This window comes from Giraffa tippelskirchi, chromosome 7 (genome assembly GCF_054371585.1).
Source record: "Giraffa tippelskirchi isolate mGirTip1 chromosome 7, T2T-mGirTip1v1.2.pri, whole genome shotgun sequence".
NCBI classification, from domain to species: domain Eukaryota; kingdom Metazoa; phylum Chordata; class Mammalia; order Artiodactyla; family Giraffidae; genus Giraffa; species Giraffa tippelskirchi.
Genome location: NC_137281.1, coordinates 144,870,225 through 144,893,621, shown reverse-complemented (window position 1 = coordinate 144,893,621; position 23,397 = coordinate 144,870,225). Strand labels below are relative to the sequence as shown.

The 23,397-nt window shown below is 36.3% G+C and overlaps 1 protein-coding gene across 50 annotated transcripts in view; it reads left to right on the top strand.

Annotated features, from left to right (window-relative positions):
• The window catches only part of NUMB (NUMB endocytic adaptor protein), a 167,186-nt gene that overhangs the window by 46,319 nt on the left and 97,470 nt on the right, over window positions 1-23,397 (top strand). For 5 of the 50 annotated variants that reach the window (XM_081508989.1, XM_081508988.1, XM_081508982.1 and 2 more), the window contains exon 3: window positions 23,277-23,357. The exons of the other annotated variants lie outside the window; for them this stretch is intronic. The gene's annotated coding sequence lies outside the window, so the exon portion shown is untranslated. The remainder of the gene's footprint in view (window positions 1-23,276; window positions 23,358-23,397) is intronic. 50 annotated transcript variants of the gene reach the window in all.

Genomic DNA, 23,397 nt, shown 5'->3' with positions numbered 1-23,397 from the left:
TGTATGGCATATTTGACTTAGTTTTTGGAAGTCACATACTGTTACTTTGCTCTCTTCTATTGGTTGAGGTAGTCATGAAGGTCTCCCCAGGTTCAGAGGAGTAGCTGGACATAGAACCCTACCACTTGAAGGGAGGAGTATCATCATAAGATTATAAGAGCATATGGCATGGAATCTGCCATTTAAGATAAAGAATATAAACATGGGTGTAATAAATGAAAAAGATGAGTATTTGCAGGAAATTATGGTGTATGAGTCCAATAAGAATTTTGTGTGCTCTTCTTGTTTACTGAAATATACTGAAAATAAGATGCCTAAACAGGAAGAAGTAAAATCAGTTTTGAGTTTTATTTCATACCGACAAAGCAGCATGCTGCTGTACTCAAAAGTAGAGACAAAACTTTATAAACAAGATGAAAAATAAGATTTGTAGTTCAGGTTTTTTTGTTTCTAGAAAATACTAGTCATTTTTATTCAAAGTCTACCCAGGTGTTTTATTTTCTTGTTTATTTTAATAATTTGAGAATTATTTGGGAAACTGGTTTCTAATATAGTAGATTTGAAATGTTTAACAAAAGTATTTAAAATTTGTGGCAAGGAAGTGATTGTCATAGCATAGAATTGACCATATTAATCTTTTTTCTTTTTTTGGCAGCAAGTGACATATGGGATCTTAGTTCCTTGACCAAGGCTTGAACCCTTGCCCTTTTCATTGAAAATATGGAAACTTAACCACTGGACTGCCATGGAAGTCCCTATATTAATCATTTTTTAAGTGTACAGTTTAGTGGTACTAAATATGTTCACACTATTGTGCCACCAATCTCCAAAATCTTGCAAAATTGAAATTCTACCCAATAAACACCTCATTATTCCCCTCTCCCTTTAGCCCCTGGCAACCAACATTCTATATTCTGTGTATAAATTTGATCACTCTAGGTACCTCATGTAAATGGAATTGTATACTATTTATCTTATTGTGACTGGCTTATTTCAGTTAGCATGGTGCCCTTGAGAATCACACATGCTGTAGCATGTATTAGAGTTTCTTTCATTTTAAGGCTGAATAACATTCCATTGTTTGTATATAGCACATTTTATTTATCCATTCATCCTTTGTTGGACACTTGGGTTGCTTCCACCTTTTGGCTATTGTGAATAATGCTGCTATGAGTATTGGTATACAAATACCTCTTTGAGTCCATGCTTTCAGTTCTTTTGTGTGTATACCCAAAAGTGGAATTGTGGTGCTTTGCTTAAATTTTGAGTAGCTGCCATACTGCTTCCATAGCTGCTGCACCATTTTACATCCTCACTAACAATGCAGAAAGGTTCCAGTTTCTCCACATCCTCACCAACACGTGTTTGTTTTTCAGTAATGGTCTTTCTAATGGGTATAAGGTGGTATCTCATTGTGGCTTTGATTTGTATTTTTCTAATGATTAGTGATGTTGACCCATCTGAGCATCTTTTCATGTGCTCGTTGGCTTTTATACAAATACAGTTTCTTTGAAGAATATCTATTCAAGTCTTTCACCTATTTTCTAATCAAGTTGTTTGGATTTTTGTTGTTGTTGTTGAATTGTTGGAGCTCTAGATGTTAACTGCTTATCACATACAAGATTTGCATTCTCACTATCACTGTCTTGCATTTAGGTCTCATTGGTGTCTTTCAACTGTCAGATAGGCCCCCAAACAGCCTGTTTTCTTCCAACTTTGTTTTCTAGTCTGTTAGGAAGTTACTTTGCATAGATATCTGCATTAATTTTTACATTACAGTAGATGCTTACCTTATTTTACTGTGCTCTGCAGATACTGCATTTTTTACAAATTTAAGGTTTGTGGCAACCCTGCATGGAACAAGTCTATTTACGCCATTTTTCCAACAGCATTTGCTTATCTCATGTCTCTGTGTCACATTTTGGTAATTCTCACAATATTTTAGACATTTTCATTTTCATTATGTTTGTTACGGTGTTCTGTGATGAGTGATCTTTAGTCTTACTGTTGCAAAAGATTATGACTTTGAAGGCTCAGATGGTGGTTAACATTATTCTTAAATTAAGGTATGTACATTGTTTTCCTAGACATAATGCTATTGTATACTCAAAATATTTAGACTACAGTGTAAGCATAACTTTTCCCCAGTTTTATTGAGATACCATTTAAGTGCTGTGCTGTGCTTAGTCGCTCAGTCATGTCTGACTCTGCAACCCCAAGGACTGTAGCCCCTGTCCATGGGGATTTTCCAGGCAAGAATACTGGAGTGCGTTGCCATGCACTCCTCCAGGGGATCGTCCCAGCCCAGGGATCAAACTTAGGTCTCCTGCCTTCCAGGCGGATTCTTTACAATCTGAGCCACCAGGAAGTACAGCAGTGTATAAGTTTAAGGTATACAGCATAGTGATTTGACTCATATATATCATGAAGTGATTATCACAGTAAGTTTGTTGTTCAGTCACCAAGTCATATCCGACTCTTTTCCAACTCATGAACTGCAGCACACCAGGCTTCCCTGTCCTTCACTGTCTCCTGGAGTTGTTCAGACTCATTTCCATTGAGTCAGTGATGCCATCTGACCATTTTATCCTCTGTTGCCCCCTTTTCCTCTCAGTGAAACTTATCTGTCATCTCATAGTATAACAAAAGGAAAAACTGCAGCCCGCCAGGCTCCTCTGTCCATGGGGATTCTCCAAGCAAGAATACTGGAATGGGTTGCTATGCCCTCCTCCAGGGGATCTTCCCAGCCCAGGGATTAAACTCAGGTCTCCGGCATTGCAGGTGGATTCTTACCCAACTGAACCACCAGGGAAGCCCATAGTAAAACAGAATTAAAAGGAAAAAATTTTTCCTTGTGATGAGAACTCTTAGGATTACTTTCTTAACTTTCATTTATAACATACAGCAGTATTCATTATATTTACCATGTTGTACATTATATCCCTAGTACATACTTATAAGAAGTTTGTACCTTTTGATTGCCTTCATGTAATTCTCCCCTTCTCCACTCCCCTCCCTCTGGTAACCACAAATCTTTTTTTCTAAAAGTTTTGTTTTTGATGTGTAATTAACCTACAATCTCCAAAATTCAGTTTTAGAATATCTTCATTACCATCTCCCCCCCCCCCCAAATTCCTTGTGCCCGTTTGCAATTAATTCTTGTGCATATGTCCAGCCTCAGGTAGTCAGTAATCTACTTCGTGTTTTAAAAATTTGCTTCTTCTGGAGATTTCACGTAGTTGGAATCATACAATATGTGATCTCATGTCTGGCCTTTTTCACTTAGCTTAGTTTTTTTTTTTAAAGATTTTTTTGATATGGACCATTTTTAAAGTCTTTATTGAATTTGTTACGGTATTATTTCTGTTGTTTATGTTCTGGTGTTTTGGCTGTGAGACATATGGAATTTAGCTCCTTGATCAGGGATCAAGCTCACACCCCCTGCGTTGGAAGATGAAGTCTTAACCACTGGACTGCCAGGGATGTCCCTAGCTTAATGTTTTTGAGGTTCAAGTTGTAGCGTGTATCAAGCAGCATTGTTCTAAAAGTGAATAGTATTCCATTGTATGGCGATACCACATTTAAAAAATTCATTGGTTGATAGACCTTTTTGGATTGTTTCTCCTTTTTGACTGTTACTATATTTGTGTTATTATATTTATCATGTCATGCTTTAAACCTTTTCTACTTATGTGATTAATATGTGACTATAGTATTGTCCAGATATAGTTTAAATGCACACACATGAAGGATAAGCTAAAAGTATTTTAGTAATGGGGTACAGGATCAAAAAAGTTTTGAAGTCACTGTTCTAGTCCAGAACAGTCAGAAAACAGAAAGTAACCAGAATTATCGTAAGTCACAGGTCTGATTTACCACTCATAATTATACTCTACTACTTGTGAAATAAATTTCTAACTGTGGTGTTTAAGGAGCCCTACCTTATGGGCCTAAATTCTTACCTGTTTTCTAGCTACCACTTCAGTTTTATAGCTCACTGATTCCTTTTAGATTATTTTCACCAAATTCCTTGTAGTTCCTTCAATACATTCTGCCTTTGAGCTTTTGCCAGCTATTCCCTTTGCCTGGAATGCTGTTTCCTGCCCACCTTGGCCTCTTGGGGGTACTATGATAAATTATTTACACTCCAGATAAATTGCCTCTTTGAGTTGCTCCGTGGCTCACCCAAGTCAGTTTAACCACTTCATCTTCTATGATACCTCTGTATGTAGTATCTACCTTTATTATAGCAACTTGCAAACTAAGTTGCAATTATGTATTAGTGTATCTGCATCCTTCATTGGACTGCTACGTCCTTGAGGACAAGGAATGGGCCTGTTCATCCAATATGTGTTGAATAAATGAATGAGTAGTAGCCTCATGGGTGAGTCCCTTGCATGATCCTGAGAGTGAGTACCTTCTTAAATTCTGTTCTAGGGTACCTCACTTGCCTCATCCTAGTTTAGACCCTGTGGTGGTGTTTTAGTCTCAAAGTTGTGTCAGACTTTTATGACCCCATGGACTGTAGCCCGCCCGCCAGATTCCTCTTTTCATGGGATTTCCCAGGCAAGAAAACTGGAGTGGGTTGCCATTTTCTTCTCCAGGGGATCTCTTCCTGACCCAGGGATCAAACCCAGGTCTTCTGCATTGCAGGCAGATTCTTTACCATCTGAGCCACCAGGGAAGACCTGTTAAGTAGGTTAAGTTAAATTTTTTCTTTTTAAAAATGTATATTTGGGTACTTTCTCCCACCCCCTTGATATGATTGTCCTAAACCCAGAGACTATCGAGATTTGGATAATTACTTGTTAGATGCAGAATTTTTTTTTTTTTTCTCTTTTTTTGGTGGCCCCCTGAGGCTTGTGGAATCTTAGTTCCCTGACCAGGGGTTGAACCTATGCCATGCTATGACAGTGCCAAGTCCTAACCACTGGACTGCCAAGGAATTCCCCAAATTTTCTGATTTTATCATTTTTGGAATCATTTAGAAATCTAGTTTCCCTCCGTATTTTCTAAATTAAGCCTTGCCTTTTTCAAAAAAGAAAAAAATGATGCCACACCATCTGTTGGAGATGCAGAGTTTCGCGTTTTCAAAAGGGTCATTAATTTAGTTGGAAAGGATAGTAGCTATTGTCCTGAAAAGGTTTCAGGACAGTCAAGGTGATATGTTCAGACTTCTGTCATAAGTACTATTTGTTTCTTCAAAAGGCCTGCTGATAGTTTGATTTCAGGCACAGAGAAAGAAGACTCTTGATACTGAATCATTTTAGGAATTAAAGATTTTCATTAGTAACCACAGTGAATGATACCAGAATTCCTATGTAGAGTAGGACAACTGTGGTTTGGAGAAGCCGAAAAAGAACTTTTTCTCAGTGGTTATGCCAGTGGTGAAATGATAACAATACCAACTGCTGTTTACATTTATTTGTGTACCAGGTGCTGTGTTAAGCCATGTATATACTTTCTTCTTTAATCCGGATGAGGTAGATGGTTTTACAGATGAGGAGACTGAAGCCTAGACTGGTTAAATGACTTTGAAAACCAGAAGGAGAATTTAAATCCAGGATTAATTCCAAAGAGTAGATGCTCTTTCCACTACACATAGTACTGATTTGGGTGTCTTTTACTTATAGTGAACTATCTTATTTTTTAGGCCAAAGGATAGATGTTAAATTGGACTTCTGGGAGGGTAGAATGGAAAGTTGATTTTATAATCACCTTCTGTTCTTGTTTTATAGTATGGCATTGTTGTATATAGATAAGAAATTTGAGGGCCAGCAGTAACTGATAGCATTACAGCTGTTTGTTTGAAGTTGAAGGTGGTTATTACAATTTTAAGTTAATCCCATTTTAAGGATCAGTTTTAATTGTTTTATCCTTACAAGTTATAGCTAAATTCCCTGGTGTTCTATTTGCCTGACTTTGGGGGAACTAAATGTTCATATTTCTTTTAAAAGAAACTTTTATAAGAAAGGGATTAAGGAAATGTCTCTTGCCATGTTACATGTTTCTTCATTTTTTAAAATACTATAGTATAGTTGATTTACATTACTGTGTTAGTGTAGGCAAAGTGATTCAGTTATATATATATATATGTATTTTTAAAAATTATCTTCCATTATAGGTTATTACAAGATATTGAACATAGTTTCCTGTGCTATACAGTAAATGCTTATTTCTTCATTTTTTGTGTGCAAAAAATTATTTGTCATTCTGTAGATTTTGATTCATAAACTAAAACACAGAAACTGAAAGTTGTGATGTAGCTCCAAGTTCTCTAATATATTTTGTTTGAAAGCTCTTTTAATAATTGAAGTTCAATTCAACAAATTTGTACTAATCAATTCATTGAAGATGTTGAGGTAGGTAAGAAATGGGAGCCAAAACTTCATGGTCTTAAAGAATTTTAAATCTATTAGAAGAGATGGAACTTGTAAATAACCATCAAAAAGAAATTATGTTTCTTACATAGATGCCAAATTTCAGTGTGCAACTTATAGTACTTCTTGAGCTTATAGGTGAGAAATATTCTTACTTGCTTTCTTACTTGCTTCATGGATATGGCATTTGATCTGTGTCCCGAAGATTGAGTAGTATTTTACCTAAGTTGGAGTCTGAAAAAAGGTCAGTTTACATTGAGGGGTTACTTAAAGACAAGGAAGAAGAGTAGAGGTGCCCCCTGGTTCACTAAGTGAGGTGTATGGTTTCTGAATCTTCATTCCTGTTTGATTTTTTTTTTTTTTAGACTGGACATATTTCGATAGTTTGATTTTTTTGGAAAACATTAAAATAGGAGAGAAAGAAAAAGTATATTTTAATTCAAAGGACATTGAAATCTTATTCACAACTTTTGGTTACTTTATTTTTCAGTTCTAAAATTTCTATTTGTTCTTCTTTGTCTTCTGTGTTTTTTTGCTGGTGATTTCTAATTTAACATTTATTTCAAGAGTGTTTGATATTTATTTGAGCATTTTTACAATAGCTGCTTTAAAGTCCTTGTGGGATAATTCCAATATCTAAGTTCATCTCTTCATAACTGTTGTATTTTCCTCACATGAGCTGAGATTTTTGTGGTTGTCAGGCTGAGTAATTTTGTTTTGATTCCTGGACATTCAGTCGGAGTATTATATAATGAGATTCTAGGTTTTGTTTACTTTCTGTGAAAAATGTTGATCTTTTTGTTTTAGCATTCTATGGGTTGTGATTCCAATGTCAGTTCAGTATGCGCAGCTCTGTCAGTGCTTTTCAGATCTGTCCCATGTGTGTTCCTCTCAGTGGTCAGTCAGGGATTTGGGTGGAGGTCTACTCATTTCCTCAGTTTTCAAAGTTTATCTTATGTTAATTGGCATCAGATTCATACCTTCACAGGTTGAGAGGGAGCTCAGAGCTCATAAACAACTTTGTAGAGACATTTTCTCGAGAATGGGGAAAGAGAAGGAAAAAACAATGGAGTTTGGCCTGCCCACTTGGAAGGCAGGGTTCTATTGAACAGAGAGAAATAGTCCCCTCAAGGGTTTTGCTCCTGGAGGTTTTTCATTCCTAGTTGGTTTTTCTGTTGTTGCTTTGCATCCACCACAGAAGGCCTAGGGATTGCAACATGAGAGTATGGAGAGAAAGGAGAATGAAAAAATACCCAAGTGATTTCCCCGATTTCTTTGCACTTGAGGCGTTCCCTTTAGAGGAGCCATGGGCTACAAAGCTGGACATGACCGAATGACTGAACACCCCTATTTTCTGTCCTTGAGCCAGAGCTAGAGGGTTTCTCCGGCATCTCTGCCCCCACCATTGTGTTCACTTCTGGATTTGGGCTGTGCTGAGTTCAGGCTGGGAGATACTAGAGGAGGAAAAATGCTAAACCTACAGCAAGTTCTGTTGCTTTTCTCAGATCTACCTGTAATGTTTACATTTCAGAGTCTTCACATAGCTGTTCATGCATTCTATCCAGGTTTTATAGTGTTTATTACTAAACTGTTGGAAATTCTTCCAACATTTTTATTTTACCATTTTGTTTTGATATAATTTTAAATTAATGGGAAGTTGTAAAAAGATGACAGGAAGGTTCCTTTACCCAGTGGTTACATCTTATATAGCTAAAACACAATACTCAAACCAGGAAATTAACATTAACACCTACTTTTTATCATGGAACTTTCAAATGCGTAAGAAAGTTGAAAGAATAGTACCATTATATAATACCGTTATCATACCTAGGAATATTAACAGTATGAGTTTTTTTGGACAGTAGTCTTAATGTTCCAGGTGTCTGTTTTGACGCTTGAAGGCTTAAGTTATTGTTCATGGAGATGACTCTCCTGATGAATACTCTTATTGATTAATTTGAGAGTCTGGGCTCTTCCAACGTGTGCACTTCAAAGCCTAGAGAGCTTCTTGATTCTATATTCTTATTCTGTCGTATTCTTCCTCAGCTCAGACTTCTTGCAGTACTCTAAGCAGATACTCATTACAGTAGTCCTTATCAGAAGGTTAGAACTTTGTCAGACTGATTTATTACTTACATAGAGTTTCTGATATGGTGATATAAAAGGATTGTATAAAGTATAAGTAATTGAAAATCTGACTACAAGGCTTAAACAAAGAGAAGTTTGTTTTCCTTACTTAAGCCTGGAAAGGCAGTTGCTCATGTTGCTTCAGTGACTCAACAGTGTTGGGGTCCATATCTTTGTAATTTGCTTGGCCTTCATGGTCCTAAGATAACTGCCACAGGTTCCCCCACCCACAGTTACAGAGGACAGCAAAAGATGCAGGCCAAGAAAAAGCTTTCCTGGAAGTGACTTGCTCAGAAGTGCTGCTGATGTCTCATGGGCCAAAATGGGTTTTATGGACACCTCTAACTGGCCTCTATAGTGAGAGGCAGGAAGGATTGGGAGTGGCTTTTTGGGTAGCCAGTAAAGAGTATCTGTCCCAGTTGTATGATAGCATTCATTTTACTTTACAAATACATTCATGTTGTTTCAGTATGATGTTCAATATATAGGTGCTTTATAATTATATAATAACATCTTTCTGGGTACTGTGGGAAACACGGAAACAAAATGAATTTTAAATTTAGTTGTGAGATTTTGGTTATGCAAGGTGAAACTTGCTTGAATTCTGGGACTTGGTATAATGGTTTTGTGCTGGGAATTTCAGTTATTCTTTTTTGCTCAGCATTATTTTAAGATTTAAACATAATGTATAAATGTAGTTTATACCTACTGACTGTTGTATAATATTGCATTTTATGTGCATTTCTACATTTTATGTATTTATCTGATAATGGATTTCTAGGTGTGGCTTAAAAATTACTAATATACTAGAATTGCTGTGAACTTCCTTATACATAGCCCTTGTTGACTTGTACAAAGGCTTCTCTGTAGTCTACACTGAAGAAAGGAATTCCTGACTTATGATCCATACACATACTTAATTTCACTAAATACTGCCAGATTGTTTTCCAGAATGGTTGCTCAGTTTATGCTCCCACTGGTAGTGTATTGGGGTTCCCATTTCCTTAAATCCTCACCAGCATTTGGTCTTATCCATCTGTTTAGTCTCTTCAGTCTGATGGGAATAAAGTAGTATTTTATTTTAATTTACATTTCTGTGATTGTGAGGTTGAGCATCTCTTTACTTTGACATCATTTGTCTCCCTTGCATATTGACTTAAAAAGTTACTGAAATAATACTTGTTAGTTGTATTTATTTTTGAAACTACAAATAGGCAAATATAAAAAGATTATCTCTAATACTCTAATACAGAGGTGATTGCTGTTAATATGGCTATATTGTTCTGATCTTTAAATGATGCATACACATACAAATTCATATATACATACACAAATGTGTATTTTTGTTTATTAATAGGATCATATTACAGAATTTCATAACTTAAATTTTCACTTGCAAATAGTTTATTACCATTATGTTTTTCTAAATTATCAACTCACCAGAACCAGTAATTAAAGAATTATGCAATTATTGGTAACTTGGTGTTAAGTATGGTGGAGATAGTTACACTAAAGAAGCTGGCAAATGCTACAAATCAGAGCTTCCCCTTCCCTGCTCAGTTCCATCCAGAGCCATTTTATCAGCACACTACTGCTTATATACATTATATCAGTATAGATATACTTCATTTTCAGTGGCTTCATAGAAGTCCATTTCTATGTATCAGTGGTTCTCAGTGTGGTTCTTAGACCAGCAGTGTCCGTGTTAACTGGGAATTTGTTAGAAATGCAAATTCTTGGCCTCTACCCAGGCTTACAAAATCAAAAACTCTTCTGTTGGCTCCCAGCTGTCTATGACTTACAAGCTCTTTAGGTAATTCTGATGCATGCTAAAGCTTTAGAGGCACTGTGTGTGCAGATGTACTGTAAGTTATCTGATTGAGGTGATGATTTCTATATGGTAAATTCCTAGATAAATGTTCATTTAAAAGTCTTTGGATGTGTATTGCCAAATCGAATTCTAAAAAGGCTATATTGATTTCCATTCCTACCTGAGGTCTACATCAACTTCATTTTAGATTCTTTTCCATGTAGAGAAAAGTAGCTGTATTAAAGATCTTACTTCTTTTTTAGCTGTGTTTGTATCCTTTTATACATCCTAAAACTCAACTGACCTGCATTATCATCAGCGATAAAATACTTTTTTAAAAACAGAACAATTGAGATAGAAAAAACAAAAACTATGCCTTTCTTGCTGCAGAACACATCTAGCATCACATATGGCTATATTTGTGAGTACCTACCTTTAATCCCTGTTGTGAATGGTTAGTTGAGGCTTCTTTCCTTACCTCTGGTACGTTACATCATTCTGAAACACCACTTTAAAATATATGAAGACTTGCTTGCTGTGAAAGTTGCTACTAATGGTGCTAAGCTGTTAAAATGGGGAAAAGATCCCAGCAAGAACTTGTGACTCTTCTTGGCCCACATAGACAATGAGCTGCAAGTACTTTATTGTAAAGACTTTTATTAGATTTGGAGCCAGTATTGGGAATTTTTTTTTATATAGCCATTGTATATTTTGACATTCAAATTCCAAAATTTTACTTATTTACTATAAATTTGATTTTATCTACTTTTAACATCTGACATTGGGGAAGAGAATGGCTAGCTTCTTGACTGAAACTACTTTAAGAAAATAAAAAGTCTAGCAGTACATTTATTTCAGTTCTTAAGTAAAGATGAATGTGAGTGAATTTCTGGATTTTTTCTGGAATTTATATTATATCTGAAATGTTGTATATTTCCAAATTTTGTTTCTAACAGTGAGTGAAATATAAAGTGAATGTAAATATATTTTACAGCAACATGAATGTTGACCACAATGCATTATTTTTTCATGTGATTTATTCCTAGTGAGCTTAAATGTGTTCTGTAGTCATCAGTGTGATCTAGCTTGCAGGATTTCCACTTTTTTCTTCTAGAATTTGTCAAAATTCTTGAAACTTTCTGGAAAACAAATTCAGTAAATAGAGTTTTTTTGACCTTTCTTTCATTTGAACCACCATTCTTCTTTTTTTCTTTTTTGGCACCATGGCTTATGTGATCCCAGTTTCCTGACCAGGCACTGAACCCAGGCCACAGCAGTGAAAGCCCAGAATCCTAACTGCTAGGCTACCAGGGGACTCCCTGAACCACTGTCCATAATAGGGAATAGTAATCTTGCTTCTGCAGGAACTTTTGGTCTGATACGAAATAAATCAATTGATTGAATGTGTATGTCAGTTTTCGTCTTTAATATTTGATTTACAAATGATTAAAAATGAGTTTTCGGAGCCACAATAGACAATATTGATTTTTAAAAGAAATAATTACTTAACTATGTATAAATCATTTATTCTAGTAAGCTTCTACCAAATTTGCTTTCTGCTATAATGTAATCATTAAAATGTTTTAAGTCATTTCTCACTTTAAAAAAAAGTCCTCACAGAAAAGTATGTCTTACAAGGGAGAGGTTTTCCATAATTTCCATTTTAGTGATAAGATTTTTTCTATTCGGTTCAGTTCGGTCGCTCAGTTGTGTCCGACTCTTTGCGACCCCACGGACTGCAGTACGCCAGGCTTCTCTGTCCATCATCAACTTCCGGAGCCTACTCAAACTCATGTCCATAGGGTCAGTGATGCCATCCACCCATTTCATCCTCTGTCACCCCCTTGTCCTCCTGCCGTCAGTCTTTTCCCAGCATCAGGGTCTTTTCCAGTGAGTCAGTTCTTCGACCAGGTGGCCAGAATATTGGAGTTTCAGCTTCAGCATCAGTCCTTCCAGTGAATATTCAGGACTGATTTCCTTTGGGACTGACAGGTTTTATCTCCTTGCAGTCCAAGGGACTCGCAAGAGTCTTCTCCAACACCACAGTTCAAAAGCGTCAATTCTTCAGCGCTCAGCTTTCTTTGTAGTCCAACTCTTAACGTCCATACATGACTACTGGAAAAACCATAGCTTTGACTAGATGGACCTTTGTCAGCAAAGTAGTGTCTCTGCTTTTTAATATGCTGTCTAGGTTGGTCATAGCTTTTCTTCCAAGGAGCACGGGTCTTTTAATTTCATGGCAGCAGTCACCATCTGCAGTGATTTTGGAGCCCCCCAAAATAAAGTCTCTCACTGTTTCCATTATTTTCCCATCTATTTGCCATGAAGTGATGGGACCGGATGCCATGATCTTAGTTTTTTGAGTGTTGAGTTTAAGCCATCTTTTTCACTCTCCTCTTTCACTTTCATCAAGAGGCTCTTTAGTTCTTCACTTTCTGCCATAAGGGTGGTGTCATCTGCGTATCTGAGGTTATTAATGTTTCTCCCAGCAGTCTTAATTCCAGCTTGTGCTTCATCCAGCCTAGCATTTTGCCTGATGTACTCTACATATAAGTTAAATAAGCAGGGTGACAATACACAGCCTTGACGTACTCCTTTTCCCAATTTGGAACCAGTCTTTTGCTCCATGTCTAGTTCTAACTTTTGCTTCCTGACCTGCATACAGATGTCTCCAGAGGCAGGTCAGGTGGTCTGGTATTCCCATCTCTTTCAGAATTTTCCACAGTTTGTTGTGATCAACACAGTCAAAAGCTTTGGCATAATCAATAAAGCAGAAATAGGTGTTTTTCTATTAGACTTCTTAACAAAACATCTGATAGATTATCATTTATTACCTTTCCTTTGATTTATAATCTCAGTAATTAGAATTGGGCTGATAATATATGTTGTCGTTCAGTTGCTCAGTCGTGTCTGACTCTGCGACCCCATGGACCACAGCAACGCCAGCCTTCCCTGTCCTTTACCATCTCCCAGAACTTGCTCAAACTCATGTTCATTGAGTCGGTGATGCCATCCGACTGTCTCGTCCTGTGTTGTCCTCTTCTCTTCATGCCCTCAATGTTTTCCAGCATCAGGGTCTTTTCTAATGAGCCAGCTTTTTGCATCAGGTGGTCAAGGTATTGGAGCTTCAGATCAGGCCTTCCAATGAATAATCAGGATTGATTTCCTTTAGAATTGACTGGTTTAATCTTGCAGTCCACAGGACTCTCTCGAGAGTCTTCTCCTACACCTCAGTTCATATGATTCTCAACAGAATCTTTGTGCATTGCTAGATACTAAGGGCTTTTAAAATATTTAGACTTCATTATATAGAACAAATTTTGAATTGAAATTTTCTTTACTTCTGTTTTGTTTTGTTGTCAGAATTTCCTGGTAGTATTCAGTTAAGACTCGGGGATTTTCTTCTAGAGATTAGGCAGCCTTTCTTCCCTTAGGAGAGTTATTCAAAGTCTTTTTTTCTTTGTGGTATGTGCTTACCAGGCAGAGTAGCCACTGTATTCTAGTAAGAAAACCTTTTGCCAAAATACCCAATAGAGCAGAAAACTGACCTACTTAATGCTGACAAGTTTAAAAAAAAATCTATGGAATTGTACCAGTATTGAATCAACTTCTTCCTTCTCTTGTGGTGGATAGGATGGGGTAGAGAAGAGGGTAAGAAAGGAGACTGAACTGCTGTAGGGGAGTAAATGAATATTTAATTACCTGAAATGATTTGATTAAAAGCTATTCATTTTGTACCATTTGAAGGCCTCTAAAATGTAGCAGTTCTTTATAGATCTCTTTAAAACTAAAAAAAAAAAAGAGGCCTAGGAAATCCCTAGGGCATTCATGCTAATCTAGAAAAGCCCCATAGTTAAGATTGTCAGTTAGCATTTCCTGAATAATTGTTTTTTTTTGTTTGTTTTTGCAGGATATGGTAAATTTATTTAAAAATTTCAGTTATAGTTTTATCAGTGTAGTACATTTCAGAATTTACAGATACTGAAACAACAAAAAAAAGAACATTCAGAGTATTTATTTGTAGCAAGTGACTATGGGTATTAACTTTATCAAACTGGTTTCAACTGTTACTCAATCTAATTTTAACTACTCTCTATATAATTAGCTTTAAGTTTTAGAGCTGTGCTGTTTAGTACAGAAGCCACTAGCTTATGTAGCTATTTAAATTTAAAGTAAATGAGTTAAAACCGAATACAATTTAAAAGTAGTTCCTCCATCAAAGTAGCCATATTTCAAGTGCCTACTAGCAAATATGTCTAGTGGCTACTATATTGGGTAGCACAGATACAAAATATTTTCATCATTGTAGAAAGTTCTGTTAGATAGGAATTGTTCTAAAGTCTGCCTCATTCTATCATTCTTCACTTTTTTGCTTCCCAATCTGGGCACTGTTGACTTTTTAGGGAGGATAATTTTTTGTTGTGGAGATCTTATATGATTTTTATGAGCATCCCTGGTCTTTACTTACTGTTAATAGAGGCCAGTAGCACCCACTCAGTTGTGACAATCAGCAATGTCTCCAGACATTGCCACATGTCCCCTGGGTGCAAAATCAGCCTTGTTTGAGAACCACTGATGTACTTACATATATTAGCTCTATATCAGTTAGTTATCACTTCATAAAAGGCTTAGTAGCTTAGACAGTTTAATAGTCATGGATTGGCAGTTTGGCTTGGGCTATATTGGTCTCTGTAGTCTGGTGGTGGTTTGGCTGGGGCCAAATGGTGTTATAGAATAGCCTCACTTAAATGTATGTTGGTTGGCAAGCTTTTGGCCAGGGTAGGGTTGGGGAGTTTGTTCTTTTTGTGGTCTTTTTTAGCAGGCACATTCATTCACTTGATGACTCAAAGTTCTAAGAGAGGCAGAGATTGAAATGTTCAAGCACTTTTCAAGTCTCTGCTGTATCACATTTTTTAATGTCCTATTGGCCAAAGCAAGTTATATGGCCAAAGCTCAAATTCAAGAGGTAAGGAAAGTGAATTCTTCTTGATGGGAAGAGTGGCATCTTGATAGGAAGAGTAGCAAAGTCACACTGTAAAGGAGTGTGCATAAGGAATGGGGGGAATAACTGGCCATTTTTGTAGACAGTCTACTGCTGTTATTTTCTGGATAATACAAATACCTTACAGCTCTTTGATTTCATTTATCATTCTCCTTTTGGTTTTTGTTTCTTTGTTTTGGGTTTTTTTTCTTTTTTTTTTATTATTGTTTCAAATAATTCAGTTATTTAATTTTACTCACATTTTCTCTTTCTAGTATTCTTGAGTCTTTCCTGTGTTACTGTGCTTTCATCTGAGATTATTTTCTTTCTTCACAGATAATTTTTTAAAATTTTTAAATTGAAGTATATTTGATTTACAATATTGTGTTAGTTTCAGGTAGTGAATATTCACTTTTTGCCTGAAAGCACTTTTTATTTTGTCTTCACTTCTAAAGGACATTTTCATTGGGCATAGAATTGCCGGTTGGTAGTTATTTTCTTTGAACATTTTGAATATATCATCCCATTACCTTTTGACTCCATTGTTTTTGTTAGAGAGGTAATGTCTTCGGTTTTCATGTTTTTATTAAGGCTTTTGGGTGGTTTTCTTTGCATCTAAGGTACTTGAGTTTCATTTGTACTCTTGAGTCTGTAGCTTGATGTCTTTTGTCATGTTTGGCATATTTCTTCTGATATTGCTTCTGCCCCACTCTTGCACTCACTTTCTTCTGGGGGTCTAAGTATGTATATATTAGATCTTTTATAGTTTTTCTTGCCAAGAGAATTGGTCTAATACAATCTACTCTATAATAATTTGTAATGGATGTTAGATCTTTTTTTGCATCCCAAATATCTGTCATATGCTGTTCAGTATTTTTCATCTTTTTTTCCCCATCTGTTCTTCATCTATATATTTTCTGTTGACATGTTTTCTGTTTCATTTAGTGTCCAATCTACTGTTACAAGGATGTGTTTTATTATTAATTTTATATTATGTATTTTTTAGTTCTAGAATTTTAATTATTTTTCTTTTGTAGATTCCATTTCTGTGGCAAAATTCTCATCTACTTTGCTGAACATATTAATCACAGTTTAAAGTCTGTGTCTAATAATTATAATAATCTAGATCCCCTTTTGATCTTTTTCTCTTGTCTGCTTTTTCTTGTGGCTTTCAGTCATTTGGTCTTGTCTCCTAGGATTCCTAGTAATTTAAAAAATGAATGTCAAACATTAAGTATGAGAAATGATAGAAGCTCTTAATGGTAATATTGTTCACTGGAGAGGATTTAAGTTTCTTCTGGTAATAGTTGAAAGTAGGACCAGATGACCTTGATTCAATACAGGCTTGAGATGATTTGAGGCTTTGTTTTAGGCTTCTTAAGGGTTGGTTTAAATCCAGTTTCCCCTTAGTCTGAGAGTGCTATCCTTCAGAGGTATCAAATAGAATTCTGCAATGTTTGCCAGGGCCTCTCCATCTTGGCAGGCTCTGAACTATAATTTTTCTTTTCCTGGTATTGTGAGACTACCAAAAGTTCTACTTACCTTTTTTGCTTTAAAATAGGCACTTCGCATGGTTTTTGGCCTCTTGCCTCCACACAGGTTAGGATTCAGTAAATACCCTGAGGGCAAAAACAGTACAGCATGTTCAGACTCACTTTTCTGTGATTGCCTTTTCTCTGAAACCTTAGCTCCTCAAATCCTGCCTGTCTTGATAAACCCTGAACTCTGATTTCTGTCTCTGCTGGTCTGTGAGACTGCTAAACATTCTAGTTTGCAGCTAGTTGCCTCAAGAGGAAAAATTAGTGGAGAATGTTAGGCTTAACTCTGCATTTCGTTCTTTGCCTATATTTTGACTTCTCACATCCTGGCTGTCTTCCTTGTTTACTTTTTGTTTTTAAATTCAATTTTTAGTTTTTCTTGCCAAGAGAATTGGTCTGATACAATCTACTCTATAATTATTTGTAATGGATGTCTCTACTCATTATTAAATTGTTTATCAAATAATATTCATTTATAATGATAAAGCATTATTATAAACAATTTAAAGCATGTATTAATCATTGCAGTCAACTTGATATATGAGTATCCTGCCTTTATGTACCTTATATTCTTTAGGGAGGAGAGCTACCAAGAACACATTTATTTATATTGTGATAAACAGTAGAGGAGACAAACAAGGTATTATGAGTTTATTATAGAGTTTTAGTTCTATAGAGTTTATTATACAGATTTAGTTCAGATGCCATAGGTGATCAAGGATAGCTACTATGAGAAAGTGAAATTTGAGCAGCGCTCTGAAATGTGAGGTTATTGATATTTCTCCCAGCAGTCTTGATTCCAGCTTATGCTTCTTCCAGCCCAGCATTTCTCATGATGTACTCTGCATATAAGTTAAATAAGCAGGGTGACAATATACAGCCTTGATGTACTCCTTTTCCTATTTGTAACCAGTCTGTTGTTCCATGTCCAGTTCTAACTGTTGCTTCCTGAGCTGTATACAGGTTTCTGAAGAGGCAGGTCAGATGGTCTGGTATTCCCATCTCTTTCAGAATTGTCCACAGTTTATTGTGATCCACACAGTCAAAGGCTTTGGCATAGTCAATAAAGCAGAAGTAGATATTTTTCTGGAACTCTCTTGCTTTTTCGATGATCCAGTGGATGTTGGCAATTTGATCTCTGGTTCCTCTGCCTTTTCTAAAACCAGCTTGAACATCTGGAAGTTCACAGTTCACATACTGTGGAAGCCTGGCTTGGAGAAATTTGAGCATTACTTTACTAGTGTGTGCGATGAGTGCAATTGTGTGGTAGTTTTAGCATTCTTTGGCGTTGTCTTTCTTTGGGATTGGAATGAAAACTGACCTTTTCCAGTCCTGTGGCCACTGCTGAGTTTTCCAAATTTGCTGGCATATTGAGTGCAGCACTTTCACAGCATCATCTTTTAGGATATGAAAGAGCTCAACTGGAATTCTATCACCTCCACTAGCTTTGTTTGTAGTGATGCTTCCTAATGCCCCGTTGACTTTGCATTCCAGGATGTCTGGCTCTAGGTGAGTGGTCACACCATCATGATTATCTGGGTTGTAAAGATATTTTTTGCATAGTTTGTGTATTCTTGCCACCTCTTCTTAATATCTTCTGCTTCTCTTAGGTCCATACCATTTCTGTCCTTTATTGTGCCCATCTTTGCATGAAATGTTCCCTTGGTATCTCTGATTTTCTTGAAGGGATCTCTACCGTTTCCCATTCTATTGTTTTCCTCTATTTCTTTGCACTGATCACTGATGAAGGCTTTCTTATCTCTCCTTGCTATTCTTTGGAACTCTGCATTCAAATGGGTATGTCTTTGCTTTTCTCCTTTGCCTTCAGCTTCTCTTCTTTTCTCAGCTATTTGTGAGGCCTCCTCAGACAACTGTTTTGCCTTTTTGCATTTCTTTTTCTTGGGGATGGTTTTCATCCCTGCCTCTTGTACAATGTCATGAACCTTCACCCATAGTTCTTGAGGCAGTCTGAAATTTAATATTCCTAACTAGTTCCAACCTTTTGATCTGTTTACCTAAAGTAGCCAAAATGATCCTTTAAAAATATAAATCTCATTATTCCTCTGCTCAGAAACTTCTAGTGGTGCTGATGTTGTTAAGAATAGAAGAATAGATTTATTGTACACCTCATAAATACACCAACTATCCTGTGAAACTCTTTGAAGCACTTGACTTCCTTTCTGACTTCCGTTTCTACCCTCCCTTCACTGGGGGAGCAGTAGATCTATCATCTCTTTGCTGTTCCTCCTGCACAGTGAACATAGTCCTGCCTCCGGACTTGTGCGTTTGTTCTTTTGACCTGGAATGTTCTCTCCCACCTCTCTACTTGGACTTGTCCTCTCACTAAATACCTTCAGATCTTTATGTTCAAGCATAGCCTAACGAGTAAAGCCTTCCTTTACTACTTTATTTAAAAGAAAGTCCTCCTTTCTACCTCCCTTCCAATCTCAACACTTAACTTTCCTCTCATCCTGCTTGATTTTTCTTCATTATATATTTGTTTCCTTATTATTTTTATAGTCTCCTCAAATAGAATACACCAGAAAGGTAGGGGCTTTGTTTCATTCTCTGTCTTATTCCATAGTCTGGAAGAGTATCTGTTGTATAATTGGTCCTCAGTTCATTAATTTGTTGAGTGAGTGAAGATACATTTTCTGGTTCAAACTACAACTTTTTTTTCACAAAGCGCACTAAAAAATTCCAGAATTAGAAAAAAAAAATCTGGACTTAAGAAGCAACATGTAGATGTTTTTGTCTAATATAAGAAGAGGAACTATCACTCTTTGAGACATGTTTTTGGATAAGATTTAGAAACATGGATTTCTTTTTTTTATCAAAATATAGTTGACATACAATATTATGTTAGCTTCAGGTGTATTACATAGCCATTTTATATTTGCATACATTATGAAATGATCATCACAATGAGTCTAGTCCCTATACACAGTTATTATATTATTGACAATGTTCCTTACACTGTGTGTTACATCCCTGCAGCTTATATATTTTCTAACTAGAGGTTTGTACTACTTCGTCTCTTTTACTTCTTTCTCCCCCTCCATCCATAATGTGGGTTTCCTGATAGTTTAGATAGGTGAGTTAACAACTGGGTAAAATTCTGTACACAAAGGGCAAACATGTATATTTCCATAACCCACTTGATTCTGGAGAGGAGTCTTTTTGGCCTGTTCCCAATGTCTTTTTATGGCTTGATAGCTCATTTCTTTTTAGTGCTGAATATTATTCCATTCTTTTGATGTATCACAATTTACAGTAATACGAACCTTCAAGTTGCAGGCTTGCAAAGATGCGAACATGCATTCGCATGTCCAATCATGTAAGTTAGCTCACGTGTCTAGTGTACATTGCCACGTGTGTGCAGCCTCTACAAGTGGTTGTGCTTTTGTGTACCTTACTGTACAGTACTGTTGCTGTGTAACCCGAGGAGCTTACTAATGAAGGCCTGATAGAATTAGAGGCACAGAGAAAGGATAATTTGAGACAAGAGGAAGAAGTAACTGAAGAACCGAAGAGACTGACAATATAGGAAATGGCAAGAGGATTTTCTGTGTTTGAGGAGGCATTGTCAGTTTTTAGGCACAGGATCTGAATGTAGAACAGTCCACAAAGTTGCAGCAGCCGTTCTGAATGCAGTCCGGTGCTACAGTGTGTGTCGTCTGTGATGAGAAAAAAGAGCTAATGCTCAGACATCACTGGATTGTTTTTTCAAGAGGGTAGATAGAATTGGTGGTGCTAATGGTAAAGAACCCGCCTGCTAGTGCAGGAAACATAGGAGACGCTGGTTCAATCCCTGGGTCGGGAAGATCCCCTGGAGGAGGGCATGACATCCCACTCCAGTGTTCTTGCCTGGAGAATCCCATGGACAGGGGAGTCTGGTGGGCTACAGACCATAGGGTTGCAAGAGTTGAATACGACTGAAGCGACTTAGCACAGCACAGATAGAATTGGATCCAACAAGGAACCAGAACCAGCAGGTTGCCATTATTGTCAAAATTGCAGCTTGCCCTCCATCTCCTATAGCTGAGGATCCTTCAACTCTGTCATCTCCCACCTCCTCTCCCTCCTCCAGTCAGTAACTCTTCTTGCCTGTTCACCCAATGCCAGCCCCTGTATGCCAGTTGTTGTCCTGTACTACTGTACTTTTTGGGGTGTACTCTACTGTAAGATTAAAAATGTTTATTTTTTGTGTTTGTTTTTTATGTATTATTTGTGTGAGAAGTATTATAAACCTATTATAGTGCAGTACTGTATAGCTGATTGTGTTAGTTGGGTACTTAAGCTGACTTTGTTGGACTTAATGAACAAATTGGACCTAGGAAAACGCTCTCAGAACTGAACTCGTTTGTGTGTAGGGGAATTAACTGTATTTATTCATTCATCTACTGAAGGACATCTTGGTTGTTTCCAAGTTTTGGCAGTTATGTAGTAAGTTTTTTATAAACAATCGTGATTTTGAACATCTTCTCATGATCTTTTTTTGCCATCCGTATATCCTCTTTGTTGAGATACCTGTTCAGGTCTTTTGCCCGTTTTTAAATAGAGTTGTTAGTTTCAAGAGTTCTTTGTATATTTTGGATAACAGTCCCTTTTCTGATGTGCCTTTTGTTTTGTTTTTTTTCTGATGTGCCTTCTGAAAATATTTTTTCCCATTCTGTGGATTGTAATCTCTTCTCTTGACAGTCTTTTGCAGAGCAGAAGTTTTTAATTTTCATGAAGTCTTAACTCATTAGGTATTTCTTTTATGGATAATGCCTTTGGTCTATTTTTAAAGTTTTTACCATACCTTAAGTTATCTAGATTTTTTTTTGCCCCATGTTATCTTCTACAAGTTTTATAGTTTAGCATTTACATCCCAGTCTGTGACCCATTTTGAATTAGTCTTTGTGAAGGGTGTAAAGTCTGTGTCTAAATTAATTTTATTTAGCGTGTGGCTGTCCACTTGTTCTAGTGTCATTTATTGAAAAGACTATCTTTTCTCCATTATAGTGCTTTTATTCTTTTGTGAAAGATCAGTTAGCAGTATTCACATGGGTCCATTTGGGGCTTTAAATTTCAGAATGAGTTTGTAAGTATCCGCAAAATAACTTGCTGGAATTTTGATTGAAATTGTATTGAATCTGTAGGTCAAGTAGGGAAGAATTGATACCTTGATAATTTTGAGTCTTCCTATCCATGAACATAGATTATCTCTCCATTTATTTAGTTCATCTTTGATTTTGTTCATCAGAGTTTTGTAGATTTCAAGATCTTTTATGTATTGTTAGATTTGCCATAAATTTTACTTAAGTATTTAATTTTATAGGTGCTAATGTAAAATACATTGTTTTTAATTTTAAATTCTTCTTGTTTATTGCTAGTATATTGACTTTTGTACCTTGTATCCTGCAACTTTGCTTATTAGCTCCAGGAGTTCTTTGGCCGATTCTTTTTGAATTTTCTGCAAAGATTATCGTATCATCTGTGAAAAGACACTTTTATTTTGTTTTTATATAAAATACAGTTTTGTATAGAATATACCTATTCTCTTTATCTTTTATCTCCTTCTCTTGTCTTACTCCATTAACTAGCATAATGGATGCTGTTATAATACGTTAACTAAGGGTGGTGTTTTAAAAAGCAGTGGTGAGAGGAGACATCTTTCCTTGTTCTTTTTTTAAAAAATTGTTTTTAATTGGAGGATAATTGCTTTACAATATTGTGTTAGTATCTGCCATATATGAACATGAATCAGCTATAGGTATACGCATGTCTTTTCCCTCTTGAACCTCCCTCCTACCTCCCACCCCATCCCACCCCTCTAGGTTGTCACAGACCATCAGATTTGAGCTCCCCATATGTTCTTAATCTTATTAGGAAGTTTTCCAGTTACTCCCAATTAAGTAAAATGTCAGCTGTAGGTTTTTATAGATGTTCTTTATTAAGCTGAGGAAATTCCTCTCTATTCCTAGTTTGTTGAGAGTTTTTATCAGGAATGAGTGTTGGATTTTGTGAAATGCCTTTTCTGTATCTCTTGATATGATCATGTGCCTTTTCTTTTTAACCTCTTAACGTGATGGATTGCATTAAATAATTTTCAAATGTTGAATCAACCTTGACTAACCTGAGATTAATCCCACTTGGTTGTGGTATATAATTCTTATTATACATTGTTGGATTTGATTTGCTACTATTCCTGGTCACAGTTTTATTAATAGTTTCATTAGACCCTTTCATGGCATACTGATCAGGTACTCAATTGAAGCTTTGAAAAATAGCCATATATATTAGATAATGGCATTGAGGTCAGATTTTTTTTCCCTCCATAGACTGAATTGGTTAAATCTAGCAGGATGGAATTTAGAACACATTATGAAAGATTTTTTGAGAATCAGTTTAATATGCACAATTAATGGCACAAACTGTCTGTTTTTTAATTCCAGCTCTGTCACTTAGATGCTGTGAAACCTTGAGCAGGTTATTTCATCTCTCCATTTCTCAGTTTCTTCATCTATAAAAGGAAGGTACTGATGGTACTTAATCATATAACGTTCATAATGTTGT